A 9,885-nucleotide genomic window follows, 5' to 3' on the forward strand; every position below is an offset into this window, starting at 1 on the left:
GGAAGTCTTTGAGTCCTGTTTTAGTGATTGGCAGTGGTGGCTTTGAACTAGCTGTGTTTGTCTCATGGCTAGAGCTCTACTCCTTCTTGCCTCTTGGTGGTTACTTACCAATAAGAGTCCTAAGGACTTTCTTGCACATGCTGGCTATGAACCACAACCCTCAGATCAGAGCCTGTGTATGCCCCCATGTACACAAGACTGTCCTATAAGCCACCAAAAAAAGAAAGAAGAAAGAAAGAAAGAAAGAAAGAAAGAAAGAAAGAAAGAAAGAAAGAAAAAAAGTGATGGAGGGAGGGAGGAAGGAACAAAGGAAGGAAGAAAGAAGGGAGGGAGAACCAGAATCAGGGGGAGCTGAAGGGAAGAATGGAGGCAGAAGGAAGATGGGGCAAAGGAAGGAGGAAAAAAAGAGAAAAATAGGCAGCGAGAAAGGAAGAAAGGAAGAAAAGAAAGGAAGAAAACTGTAGCTAGGAAGGAAGGAAGAGAGAGAAAAAGAGACAGAGTGAGAGAAAGGAAGAAAGAGAGCTTGAGAAATGAAGGGAGAAAGGGAGGGAAAAAGGGAGGGGGAAGAAAGGAACAAAGGAAGGAATGAAGGCAGGCAGACTGAATTTGAACTGTCACTCCAGGTGTGAAACCTGCTAGCCTTGAGGGGAAAAAAAGCAAAGCAAAGCAAAACACCTCAGGGAGAGTTGCCTATTCACAACAATAAGTTACAAGACCTCTAAAAACCATTGAAAGAAAGTAAGAAAAATTTAAAAAGGAACAAAAATGAATCAAAGGGAAGGAGAAGATAACGAAGAACAATATAAATGTTGGAAAATACGGTTCATGACCATAATCATTTCATTGTTTTAAATGAAAAATACAAAAAGACTCAGAAGTTGAGTTTTGCCTTGAATTGCAAATGCTACTAGCATTGTGGGGAAAAAATAATCCACTCAGAAACACTGTCCAGACCCAGCAATCAAGCCCTAGCACAAGAATCAAAGACGCAAAGCCAGTAGTTGGCATGTGACTCAAATTGTAGAGACTGCTATTTGGTGGTTTGGGGGGTCATGGGGATTAAACACTGGCCTGGGCACTGTCCCTAAGCTCTTCAGCTCAAGGTTACCACCCCTCCCTTGAGCCATAGCCCCACTTCCCATTTTCTAGTGATTAATTGGAGATAAGAGTCTCTCAACTTTGTATTGCTCAGCCTGGATTTGAACCTTGATCCTCAAATCTCAGCCTCCTGAGTAGCTAGAATTACAGGCATGAGCCACCGGGTCTGGTGAGACTGCTATTTTTTTATTGTTTCACAATTTCTGCATTTATTTATACTAGCTTTTGTTTGTCAGCTTTGGAATAGTTTCAAAGTTGTTTATCCTGAGTAATTTTTGTTATTTCTCTTTTATCTTAATTCCTTGAAATTTTTTTAGATTTTATAAATATTGATTTTTACATCATATTTCAAATGTCATGTTAAACAAATATTCAAGAAGGGAATCTCTATATACAATCACTGGCACTTACATTTTAGAACATAATTAATATTAAGCTGAGGGCTTGTATATCATAGATACATATTAACACATGTAATAAAACATACCTATAGAGTATATAGCCCATCATAGATTTTTATATCTATGTAATTACGTTTATATCTCCAAGACCATGTCCATGACCTTGGGTACCCAAATAGTGAGTCATCGCTCTAGTACTGTTTGAATCTAATTAAGGATACCATGTGCCTTTTGTTTCTTTAGTCTTTATTTATGTCACTCAATATGACTCTCTCTAATTTTATCTCACTTCCCAGAGAATTCCATTATTTTCTCTTGTTTGTTGGCTATGTAGAATTCCATTGTATATACACACCACATTTTTTTGTATCCATCTGCAGTAGGGCATCTGGGTTGTTTCCATCACTTGGCTATTGTGAAAGTGCAAAGATGAACATGGCTGAACAGGAGTTCTTATTATATTCTGTGTTATGATACTCAGGGTAGATGCCCAGGAGTTGTATGGCAGGATCATACGGAAGGTCTATTTTCAGTTCTTTAAGTAACCTCCAAGCTGCCTTCCAGAGTGGCTGTATAAGTTTACATTCCCACCAGTAGTGCGGAAGAGTTCCTCTTCCTCCACAACTGAGACTGCTATTTTTAAAAAATAAATTTCTTTTTTATAAATTCATTTTTATTGTGTTTTTTGTGGGTCATGGGGCTTAAACTCTGAGCCTGGGAGCTGTCCCTGAGTTCTTCAGCTCAAGACTAGCACTCTACCACTTGAGCCACTTCCAAGATTGCTATTTTCAGGCAAAACCCAGAAACAAAAACAAAAACAAATGGAGTTTCAGTGGCTTATCTCTAACATCAAATCAAAAGACCTGAACTAAAATTTTAAAAAAAGAAAAACAGAAAAATTAAAATGTAAAAGAACCAAGTACAGAAAATTTAATCATGGCTCACACCTTTAATTCTACCTACTTACACTGCTGAAATTTGAGGATCACTATTTGAAGCCAGACTGGGCAGGAAAGCATGTGAGATCAGTTTTAGAGAGTGGCACTGGTTGGCTTGAACTTGCTGTGTTTTGTTTATGGCTAGAGCTCTACTATTTCCTGTGTCTTGGTGATTAATAGAAGAAAAGTCTCATGGACTTTCAAAACTTCCCAGGCTTGTTTCAAACCATAATCCTCAGATTTCAGAGCTATGTATGTCTTCAAGTTCATTTGAGACTCTTTCTCCTATGAGCCACCAGAGAAAGAAAAGGAAGGTAGAAAGTAAGTAGGAAGGGAACTCTGGAGGAATGGAGAAAGAAAAGAAGGAAGGGAGCAGGCAGGCAGGCAAGAGGCAGTCAGGTAGGCAGGTAGGCAGGTAGGCAGGTATGCAGGCAGGCCAGCCAGCCACCCTGTAGTTGAGCGGTTGCTCCAGGCATGAAGCCTGCTACCCTTGAGGAAAAACATAAGTAAAACACCACTGAGTGAGGAGCTAATCTTTAATAAGCTAGAATACTGGAACAAAAAAATTAAAAACAATGAAAAATGAATTAGATGGAAGAGGACATCAAAGACACAACTCAAAAATTTGAAAACTTGGTTCATGTCTCTTTCCTACTGGCTAAGGTCACTGAAATCAGAGGATTGTGGTTCAAAGTAAGCCTGAGTAAGTCCCGGAGACTTGTTTCAATGTGTATGTGACAGTGCTAGGTTTAAACTGGTGGTGCTTTGCTCATGATTAGGGCCCCACTACTTTCTGCATCCTGATGGTTCATTGGAGAAAAGAGTTTCAAGGACTTTCTTGCCAAGGGTGGCTTCAAGCCACAATCCTCAGATTTCAAGTCTCTGTGGGGTGTCCTTTGTGTTCCAGGGCAGTCTTATCTCCTAAGAACCACCTAAAAATAAAAAGGCAGAAGTTGAGCTCTGGCTTGTGGAGTAGATCCACGGAGCCTTAAATGAGAAACAAAACACCAAAATTGTAAGTCCAGTTTTGGCTTTACTGATACACCCTGAAACTTTTAGGGAAAAATTTATTTTGGAAAATGAACAGGCCCTGAGTTCAAGCTCTAGTACAGGAACCTTTCCCTCCCCTATTTCCCCCCCAGACAAATTAAATAAGTAAGCAAACAAACAAAAAATAGGCAGTGCAACATTGTTTTATGGGTGTAATCCTAGCTAATTGGGACCTAATTTTGGAGAATTCTGGTTCTAAGCCAGCCCATGCAGAAAATGATGTGGAAGACACTTGCCTCCAATTACTATTCAGATCCTCAAAACCCAAAATTTGCATTGAGGATCAAAGTTGTAGAGTGCTAGCTTTGAGCAAAAGAGCTCAGGGACAGTGCCCAGACCCTAAGTTTAAGCTCCATATTGTACATAAAGACAGTAGTTGACCTGTGGACTACATAGCAGTACTTCTAAATGTTGAGAGAGAGAAAAAAGAAAATTAAATTTTTAAAAATTGAGGGTTAGCCCCCAACAAGAAAGTGGAGGTCCAGAAATAAACTGAACAGCTATGAACTATTATATAAACAGAAATAGTGAATAGGCAAAAACAAAGAAGAAAGTAAAGAGCCAATTTAAGACTTTCAATAGTGTCTAATACCTGGAAACATACCTGATGAGGTTGCTGAAATTAGAGGCTTGTGCTTGAAAACCATATGCCACTGTACAAAATGTTCCACCTTTCTACTGGAGGGGAGAGGTAGGTTTCCTTCCTAGATTTCTTCTTTATCATTGCCTTCTCAGTGTCTGCTGAACTGTTATGTGAAGCAGACAGGCAGAAGCACTGCCCTGCTTCCTATTCCCTTCTTTCTGCAGTGGAGCTCAAGCCACAGCCACAACCTCATTGCACAGCATGGGTCATTGGCTGCCCGCCGAGGTCCCTTTCCAAAGACACATGAGGAGACCCAGAGCTGTAGAGCTGAAGCAAAATCCCTGCCCTCTGCACAGCCCCAGAATGAGAACAGAGACTTGCGGGCTACCGAGATTCAGAGATGCAAGATGCCTGAAATGAGGCCTAGGAGATATGACTGGTATGGTTGTAAGGAGCTGCCAGAGAAGGCTGCACAGAAAGTTCCTCCTGCTGAGGCTCCAGCATGCTCAGCAAAAACCCCTGGCTGCTCTTGCTTTTGGCCTGGACACAACACCTCAGAGGACATGGTTCTTCCCTTTCAGCAGCTATAGCATGATAGCAGAGCCTATAGTTCTAGGAGCAAATGGAGTAGGAAGGGGGAGGTAAGCAGAATGATGGCTGCTAATGTTTGCAGGCCCAGTAACAGGCAGTTCCAGGGATGGCAGTGAAGAGCCCTGAAAGACAAAGCCACTGAGAGCCAGAAGCCCTGTCACTGACACAGGGAAGCTTTTCATCCATCCATCTGGTCATGGCAGAACCACCCCAGCCAGAAGTTGGTAACACCAGGGCCGTAGAAGAGAAAATGACCTTGAGTCTCTGGACTCTGTAAACCCAACAGAAACAAGACTGCTGAGGTAGTCACAATTTGAACTGCCTGAAAACACATACAACTGATTTTCCCTGGGAAAATCAAGTGGAAGTTCTGCAAAGACAAAACAAGAACAATCATCATAAGTAAATAAGGAATGCCAAACTGTCTGTGCTTGACTGGCAATGCTGTCCTCTCTGTATGCTCCATCATCAGCACACTTAGGAATAGTTTAGATGAGTTTGTGTTGCCTCTTTAAAACATGGCTAAGTGACCTAATCCTTTAATATTGAAATCATTTTTAATTCTAATTTTACATATAGTATAATGACAAATACATATTATTTTCAAAAGTGTGATATAATTCTACCCTTTCTTTGTAAACTGAAAAACATAACCAAAAAACACCTGAAAATGTATAAAAAAGGAGAGAAAAATGTAGCATTAATCACTGCTGGTTAAGATGGTGAATTCTGTGTCCACCTCTCGTGAGCAAGCACCTCAGAGTGATTAGCACTGCCTGTGCCACAACACTTCTCCATCCCTCCCCACCATGACTAGTTCCAGGACAAAAGGGAAATAAGAAAATTCAAATAGTTCATCAGTTTCACTGCCACAGATGTCAGAGAATGATCCATCTCAACATAGGTTGTGAAGTTTTAGTTCTAAATAACTGACTTCTCTGATAGGAAAAGAGGGTTTTTCTTTTGGTTGGAGTAAATTTTGGGTCAGGTCAGCTTAGTTTTGTTTTAACTTGCTTTGTTAAAAAAATTCTAAGATTTTCCTTGGGTCTTATTAAACAACAGAGGTTGTTGTTTTTTGGTTAGTCTTGGGACTTGAACTCTGGGCCTCAGGGTTATCCCACAGTTCTTAAGTTCAGTGCTACTGCTGTATGGACCGAAAGTATTCTGCTGGGTCGATGCCTTCTGAAATGTTGGCTCTTTCAACTGAACTCTAATGTATGAATAAATCACATCTAAATCAGTTCTTCAGACTCTTTATTCCATACTGGGTTACAAGTCTGGAAACTTCCTGGTCATTGAATTTCCTGGGTACATCTCCTGGTGTGTTTTGAATTAAGGGTGACACATTTCACATTTTAATTGGAGAATGCAGATTCTTTTCCTCGTTTTCATGAGTGGGAAGTTGACCTACCCTTGTGAGTACCAGTGTTTGTGATTGAAATCCTAGATATTCAGGAGGCTGATATATGAGGATTGCAGTTCCAAAGGCTGGGAGGGGATCCTAATGGTAGAGTGCATGACTGGCCTGCATGAAGACCTGGTCCATTCCTTGGTACTCATCTTCAGAAAGAGCAAGAAGTGGCTCAAGTGGCAGAGGGCTAGCTGTGAGCAAACAGTGTCCAAGGAATGATCCCAGGCCAAGAGTCCAAGCCAAATGACAGATCGAAAAGGAAGAAGAAACAAATTTTAAATGGTCTGGTATATTTACCCCTGAGCCACCCTCCCTGTATTCAAGTTCCTTCATTTCTGAGATCAGATATCCTGACTGGGATCCACATAAAAAGTGTCCCTTATTCAATGAACCAATATTCAGTGCATCAAATCTGCTCATACACTAGAGAATGGAAACAGCTTCAGTTTAAACATTGTTGATAACTGGAAGGACAAGGCACCACAAGATTATCCCAACTGCAAGCAGGCACAGGTGGGATGAGTGGGGACCATCAGCCAATCATAAGGAGAAGACGTGGCAGGAGAGACTGAATCAGAATAAAAGCTGGAGTGGAAGGGAAGAATGCTGATTCCAGGAGGGATACTTGAGGAGCTCCTTTCTCCTGGAGCATTAGATACTGTGGGCCTGAATTTGGAAGGTGAGGGTTTCTTGCATCCCGTGGAAAACTTTATGAGGCTGCTCCATGTTTCCACCTGTCATTCAACAACTCTGCAGTTCACATTATTTCTTCCATAATACAAAGGAATGGACCCAGGTTAAAAATGTTTCCTAGCCCCTTTCTTTTTTTCTCTCTTTTTCTTTGCTTCATTCTCCCGAACTCTGGAGCTGGGATACAGGCATGAGGAATTCCAGAGTTGCCCTGTATCTCGTGGGAAAAGGATAGGATGCTAGGGAAAGGTATTGCCTTCCTTCTCCCACAGGGCATCAAAAGCCCATCCCAACTGCAAGCAGGCACAGGTCTGTGGATTTTTGAGCGGGGCCCATCAGCAAATCATGAGGAGAAGGTGTGGCAGGAGGGACTGAATCAGAATAAAAGCTGGAGTGGAAGGGAAGTATGACCACGTGGCAGTTACTGCTAAGGCCTCCTCAGTACGTCGTGTTGTAGGATTGAGCCACCACGCCCGGCCCATGCTGCCTTCGAAGGGCAATCCCCAAATCTGAACCTCCTGGATAGCTTGGGTTACAGGACTGAGACCCTGGGAGCTTGCTAAGATCTCCATTTAGGAGGTGCAACTGTCCCACGGGGAAGAGTAGGAAACTCAGCAGATGGGAAGTAGACATAGGAAGGGCAATAAGGAAGTAGGAATTGGACTAAGGCAGCTCCATGTCTCTGTGAAAAGAATAGATGGAAAACCAGTAAACTTATACATGTAAACGACGAAGCAATAAATTAAGGGGGAGGGAAATGGGAACAGAAATCTGAAAAGGGGTGCCAATGTGTGCGTTGTAATGCACCTACTATCTGGCTAATATAACTGTAACCCCTGTAGATATTTCAATTGAAAAATTCACTGAGATCATCACGTATGGAAATTCATTTACTTCTCCAGAAAATAAAGTGTATGCCATGGAGAAGGAAACATACATAATGAAATTAGGTAGAAGTACTGGTGTTTCCCACAGGCCAATGGCATTGGAGCTGTTGGGAAACTTCTCAGAATGGTGTGCATGGACCCAGAAGGGAGATTTCCCTGTCTCCATTACTGGTATCAGAAGCTGTGAAAGTGATATGGGCCTCAATAGTGCCCTGAAAACGCCTCACCGTGACGGATCCCGGGATGCTGCTGACTTCTCTGTGAACTGTGTTGTGGTGCGCATTTTTCCGCTGCTTCTGCTGGATCTGCTGACATTTTAAGGACCAGTATTTTTTGGTGTAAGGTTCATTTTTGAGCCCGAGTGACTTCATCCTAGCTGGAGTAACTCCATCTGGTCTGAACGACCAATTTGTTATGGATGCAAAAGTACAACTACACCTTGTTCAAAAACATGAAACCCAAAGCAAGACTACTGGATAAAGTTCAATGCGAACTGAGCATGAAGACACTGAAAACGACTTGCAAACAGTCCCCTAAGCCAGTCCATTTGCAAGCACAATGTTCAGTCACAAGGGTGGGACAGGCCAGGTGGAGACATCCAGTCAGCAAAAGTCAGGTAGATTCATCCCCAAGCCCCCCCCCCACCCCCTGCCACCAACCTCGACTGGACTTCAAGTTCCTTGTTTTCCCGAGATTAGAAATGTCATGACTGGGATTCAAGTAAAATGGGTCCCTTACTTAGCAATGAACCAATTCTCAGTGCATCCCACCTGCTCATACACTAGAGAGTGGAAACTGCTTCAGCTTGAGCATTTTTGCTCACTGAAAGGACAGGGCACCACAAGCCCATCCCAACTGCAAGCAGGCACATGTGTGTGGATTTTAGGAGTGGGCCCATCAGCCAATCATAAGGAGAAGGCATGGCAGGAGGGGCTGAATCAGAATAAAAGCTGGATTGGAAGGGAAGAATGACCACTTGACAGCTACTACTAAGGAGGAAACATCGTTTCCTGCTGATTCCAGGAGGGGTACTGCAGGAGCTCCTTTCTCCTGGAGCATTGGTTACTGTGGTCCTGAATTTGTAAGGTGAGTGTTTCTTGCATCCCTTGGAAAATTTTATAAGGCTGCTCCATGCTTCCACCTGTCATTCAACAGCTCTGCAGCTGCCATTATTCCTTCCACACTGGAGAGGAATGGACCCAGGTTAAAAAAAAAATGATTCCTAGGCCCTTTGTTTTTTCTCTCATTTTCTTTGCTTCTTTCTCCTGACCTCTGGGGCTGGGTTTCAGGCTTGAGGAATTCCAGAGTTCCCCTGAATCTCGTGGGAAAAGGTTAGGATGCTAGCGAAAGGTATTGTCTTCCTTCTCCCACATAGAGAACGCTACTCTGAGGGATCCCAAGCAGTGATTTTACCCCCTTCCACGTGTTGTGGAGCTCTGCCCTCCCAGTGGGATTTCCACTGGTCCCTTTGGTGACCACTTTTGGGCTCACCCTTGGGAATTTTGTCCGCTCCATTCTTCCAAAGCTCAAGAAAGGTAGGAAAGAAGCAAGAGGCTTGGATTATGCTCCTTTTGCCCTTGTGAATTCTAAAATGTCTTTGTGGCCTCCTCTCCCCGGATGTTCCCCCGGGTCACCTGGGAAAGATCCAAACCTTGCGAAGGATATGTCTCCTCTCCAGCCAGCCCTGGCTCCTAGAGAGCACATCCTTCTGAGCTGGGAGCCACCTCGCACAGTTGGTGCCGGCCTCAAGAACACAGGCAATGCTTGCTACATGAATGCCACGCTGCAGTGTCTGACTCACACAGGCCCACTTGCCAGCCACATGCTGGCCCTTAGACCTCCCAGATGGCTTGCCAGAAGACAACCTGCATAATGTGTGTGATGCAAGCTCACCTGGAAAGGGCTTTCCAGCACTCTGGGGCCATCATTCAGCCCTTCTGTGCCCTCGGAACTGGCTTCCACGTGCACAAGCAGGAAGATGCCCATGAGTTTCTCATGTTCATCTTGGAGTCCATGGAGAAATCGCATCAGTCTTGTGGTAGGGGCTTGGATCTTGCTGGTCAGGAGCCTGGCCTCATCCGGGAAATCTTTGGAGGGTCCTGGAGGTCCCAAATCACGTGTTTCCAGTGCCAGAGCACTTCAGACACCTTTGACCCTTATCTGGACATCACGCTGGATATCGCGGGAGCTCAGAGTGGAGCAGGCTTTGGCCAGACTCGTCGAGCTGGAAGAGCTG

This window comes from Megascapheus bottae, unplaced genomic scaffold (assembly GCF_031878675.1).
Source record: "Megascapheus bottae isolate mThoBot1 unplaced genomic scaffold, mThoBot2.hap1 HAP1_SCAFFOLD_45, whole genome shotgun sequence".
NCBI lineage: Eukaryota > Metazoa > Chordata > Mammalia > Rodentia > Geomyidae > Megascapheus > Megascapheus bottae.